Source organism: Crocuta crocuta, unplaced genomic scaffold (genome assembly GCF_008692635.1).
Source record: "Crocuta crocuta isolate KB4526 unplaced genomic scaffold, BGI_CrCroc_1.0 scaffold142, whole genome shotgun sequence".
In the NCBI taxonomy this organism is placed as follows: Eukaryota; Metazoa; Chordata; class Mammalia; order Carnivora; family Hyaenidae; genus Crocuta; species Crocuta crocuta.
The window spans coordinates 1,913,887-1,918,661 of NW_027528892.1; the positions used below are offsets into that span (position 1 = coordinate 1,913,887).

The 4,775-nt window shown below is 50.1% G+C and overlaps 1 long non-coding RNA gene across 1 annotated transcript in view; it reads right to left on the reverse strand.

Annotated features, from left to right (window-relative positions):
• Positions 1-1,299: 1,299 nt before the first annotated feature.
• Positions 1,300-4,775, reverse strand: part of LOC144225813 (uncharacterized) — a 10,530-nt gene continuing 7,054 nt past the window's right edge. Inside the window, exon 2 of the long non-coding RNA XR_013333405.1 lies at positions 1,300-2,329. This is a non-coding gene — a long non-coding RNA (uncharacterized LOC144225813). The remainder of the gene's footprint in view (positions 2,330-4,775) is intronic.

Below are 4,775 nucleotides of genomic sequence, written 5' to 3' on the forward strand. Positions count from 1 at the left end.
TTAATTTAGGACCTGAGTCATAGCAAGGTCTCCGTGAAAATGCTAGTGATTAGCCTGACTTATTAGCGTTATTATTTCTGTGGTGGCCGCTGTATACCCTCACTCTCAGCCTGCTTCAATCATAACATGTGCATTGCTGGTCTAGTAACATCTTTTCAGGAAAAAAAGGTAGTACTGTATTAAATGTACATGCAAGTAGTAAGATATGCCTGTGTCTCACTTCAGAAATATCACAAAGGTAAATTTTTAAATACGAATTGATATTACTATGGGTATGAGCTTTACGTCATGAAACCTGAATGTAAGACTCATCCATGCTCCCCTGAATCAGATCATTTGTCGTGTGTCTGAAATGGCCTGGAGGGGGCCAAGTGGAAGGCAGAGGTTCCTCCCTCTTTCCCTTCCACCCTCCCAGCTGGCCAAACTGAGAACCTAATGGTGAGATCTGTATTTCCAAAACACAGGATGGTGTTGCAGTCGAGATGGCTCACTGATCACAAAAACCTGCCCTTCCTTTTCAAAGTATAGACCGGAGGTGCTGTTTCCCATTCAGGGACTACAGCTCGACATCTGTGTGCGGCCTTGTGATTGGCTGTCATCATTAGGATGGGGGCAGAAGGGACATGGACCATTTCCAGGCCACAGCTCTTAAAAACAAGCATACTTGGGGTGCCTGGGTGGCTCAGTTGGTTAAACAACCAACCTCAGCTTAGGTCATGATCTCATGGTTCATGGGCTCGAGCCCCTCATTAGGCTCTGTGCTGACAGTTCAGAGCCTGGAGCCTGCTTCAGATTCTGTGTCTCCCTCTCTCTGCCCCTCCCCTGCGCTCTCTCTCTCTCTCTCTCTCTTTCTCTCTCTCAAAAATAAAACATTAAAAAAAAAAAGCTTGCTTGCTGTGTGCTCTTTTCGCTCCTGCTGGCTGGATACAGAAAATAACCAGGTCCTAGAGGCATGGTGGAGCCCCGAGAAAACTGGGCCCCTCAACAGCCATATCATGGAAACATTCTCCACAACCCGGTACCCGATGCCCATCCAAGGTTGTTACCTCGTCAGAAATAAATGTCTAGGGGTGCTTGGATGGCTCAGTCGGTTGAGCACCCGACCTGGCTCAGGTCGTGACCCAGCGGTTCTTAAGTTCTGGCACCACATGGAGCTCTCCACTGTTGGCCTATCAGCACAGACCCTGCTTTGGATCCTCCGTCCCTCTCTCTGCCCCTCCCCCACTCTTGCGCACTCTCTCTCTCTAAAGATTTAAAAATAAATAAAATCTTCCCACCTTCAAAAAAGAGATGAATGTCTAATTTGTCCACCCATGTTTATAGCAGCATTCGTCACAAAAGATGGAAACAAATGGCCGTTGACAAATAATTAAGCAAAATGTGGTTTAAAATAAATAAGCAAGATGTGGTTTACACATGCAATGAAATCTTACTCAGCCGCGAAAAGGAAGGAAATTGTGGCACACACCACATCATGGGTGAGCCTTGAGGATACCATGCAAAGTGAAATTAGACAAAAAGACAATGATTGTGTGATTCCACTTATAGGAGGTACCTGGAGGAATCACGTTCATAGAGACAAGTAGGATGGTGGCTTCCAGGGGCTGGGGGCCAGGCGGAAGGGAGGGTTACTGTTTTGTGAGTCTCGAGATTGACTTTTGCAAGATGAAAGGCGTTCTGGAGATGGATCCTGATGGTTGCACAACCATGGGAACTAAAGATTAGGTCGGTAAATGTTGTGCTATGTGTATTTTGTCACACTGAAAAGTTTTCTAAGTAAAAGAAAAAGAAATAAGCTTCTCATATGATGTGCCGTCATAAAGCGTGGGGCTACAGCCTGTCCACCATGTGGGGACGCAGTGAGAAGCCGACCATGAACCAGGACGGAGCCCCTGCCCAGGAGGTGACCGTGCCAGCGCCTTGACCGTGGACTTCCCAGCCTCCAGAACTGTGAGCGAGAAATTTCTGATGTTCATAAGCCCCTCAAGTTACAGCATTTATCACAGACTAAACCATATGGGTTTCTTTCTTATGGGAGGTTCCTCCACCCTAACGACTAAAGGGTTTGCAGACGTCAGACAGCACGTACAACCGCAGTGCTCCCCTTCAGAGATGCCTCGGCGTCTAGACGGATCGAAAGCTCTGGGACTGAATAACATGGTGCAGGAAGGGAGAGAGGAGGGAGAGAGAATTGAGCATGCTTGCGGAGACTGACACAAATAGTGGCCATCTTGACGCGAGCTGGACAATCGGCCGCCTTCTTTGGGAGTCTTCTCTCTGGGATGAAGCTGATGGCAGCCTTGTTTCCCGCCATGGGGAGGAGGCCAGTCTGCAGGCGGAGAAAATGGACACTAGTATATGCCAAGAGACAAGAGGTGGGGGCCCAGGGGCGCCTGGGGGGCTCAGTCGGTTAAGCCTTTGGCTTTGGCTCAGGTCATGATCTCATGGTTTGTGGGTTTGATCCCCGCGTTGTGCCCTGGGTTGACAGCTCAGAGCCTGGAGCGTGTTTCGGATTCTGTGTCTCCCTCTCTCTCTGCCCCTCCCCTGCTTGCATTTTGTCTTTCTCTCAAAAATAAATAAACATTAAAAAAAAAAAAAAAAGGAGGTGGGGATCGAATGACCTGACTGCGGTTTGAATGCTCAGCCCTCCCTTCCACTCAAGTGGGTCCCTCCAGACTCCTTCCAGGAAATCCCTATTTTGGCCATTTGGGATCACATCACTGTGACCAAACCACTGTGCACACGTGAGTCTGGTACAGGGTTGGAATGAGGGAATGAAGGCGGGCTGGACGAGGCGCTATGTGAGCCTCAAGCATTGCTGTCCTTATGGAAATGCGGGGTGCACAGGGCGAGCACCAGCTGCCACTCTGTCACCCTCGACAGACCTCTCACATGACCCCCTCCATGATACCTCCTCCGCAGGGCAGCCAGAACAGCTGCTGAGGGCACAGGGCATGTGGAGGGTTTGCAGCTGTTGTACAATCCCTGAGACACAGACACACACACACAGACACACACACACACACACACACGTCTCCAATGTTCAGAATGATAATGAGCAACCTTCTAGAGTTTTCATCCCAGGCTGGACACAGAGCTGAGTGCTCTGTTCCAACCAACGTGCTCCCTGCTCATCTCCACCCCCATGAGGTAGCGCAGACCCTCGCTCAAAATGTGGGCCTCCCACATGCCGCGACCCCGGCACCCGGGACCGCGTGAGAAATGCAGAATCCCAGGCCTTGCTCCAACCTACCCGGGCAGACCGTGCATTTTAACCCGGTTCTCAAGTGATTCCTACCTGTGAGAAGGTTTGCAAAGACTGAGTGCCAAATTAAATTAACCAATTCAATTTAGTTAAATTTGAATTCCAGGTAAATGAGTTGTTTTTTAGTATAAAAATGTGCTGATCCTTATTGAAAAAAATTATACGTGGTTTATTTTAAATACAAAAAGAACCAGGTGCACCTGGGTGGCTCAGTCGGTTGAGCGTCCGACTTCAGCTCAAGTCGTGATCTCGCGGCTCATGGGTTCGAGCCTCGCATGGGGCTCTGGGCTGACCGCTCACAACCTGAAGCCTGCCTGCTTCAGATTCTGTGTCTCCCTCTCTCTCTGCCCCTCCCCCCGCTTNTATCTCTTAAAAATAAATAAATATTTAAAAATTTTTGAATACAAATGGAACTGTGCACACACATATATAAACGTGTATACATATTTTTAAAGTGTATTTATTTAGAGAGGACATGGGACAGAGAGAGAAGGAGAGAGAGAGAGAATCCCAAGCAGGCTGGGCACTGACAGGGCAGGACTCAAACTCACCACTGTGACATCATGACCTGAGTGGAAATCAAGAGTCGGATGTTTAACTGACGAACCACCAGGTGCCCCACATCCTGTATTTTTATTCGGTAAATCTGGTCACCTTGTATAGAGGACGCTGTGAGCGCTTTTATGCACCCTCTTCGTCAGTGGTTTCCCCAGATTTCCACACCTCCTCCATGTATCTCAGGTGCAGGGAGGGGGTGCATGGGAAGGAGAGAGTTCCATCACCTGCACTTTATTTTTTTTTTAATTTTTTAATGTTTATTTATTTTTGAGAGACAGAGTGTGAGCAGGGGAGGGCATAGAGAGGAGACACAGAATCTGAAGCAGCTCCAGGCTCTGAGCTGTCAGCACAGAGCCTGACCTGGGGCTCGAACCCACACACCTGAGCCGAAGTCAGCCTCTTAACCGACTGAGCCACCCAGGCGCCCCTCACCTGCACTTTAAAAAGTGGGAGTCACAGGTGCTTTAGGGTCAAGCTAATCAAGCAAAATCATACCCTGTAGCCTCTGTCTCTGGGTAGGATGCAATCCAATTCAGGCCCGTCTGATAGAGAAATGTTTCGTGGAGTTTTTTTAATAGAACTTATTGTCAAACTGGCTCACACGCAGTGTGCACAGTGTCCTGTTCCGCGGGGGGAGCACCGCCCCCCCCCCCCGGACGCGGAACCGGGACGCGAAGCGGCTGCGAGCGCCAGGAGCAGACAAATGGTCACCTTTCTCCCCGAAAGCTGCCTGCGCGGTTCCGATAAGGCCCAAATACGTGCCCGCGGCCGCATTCTCGAAGGGTCTCATGACCGCTTGGAATCCCTCCGGCAGTTAGCACCGAGCCGAGTGAGAAGCGCCAGAGCAATCTTGCGAAAGCAGCTCTACGAGCGAAGTTCAAAGGCGACGCCTAGGATCCGCTCTCCCGGCACGGCCCCTCCCCCCCCCCCCCCCCGGCCCGCGCCCCCCCCC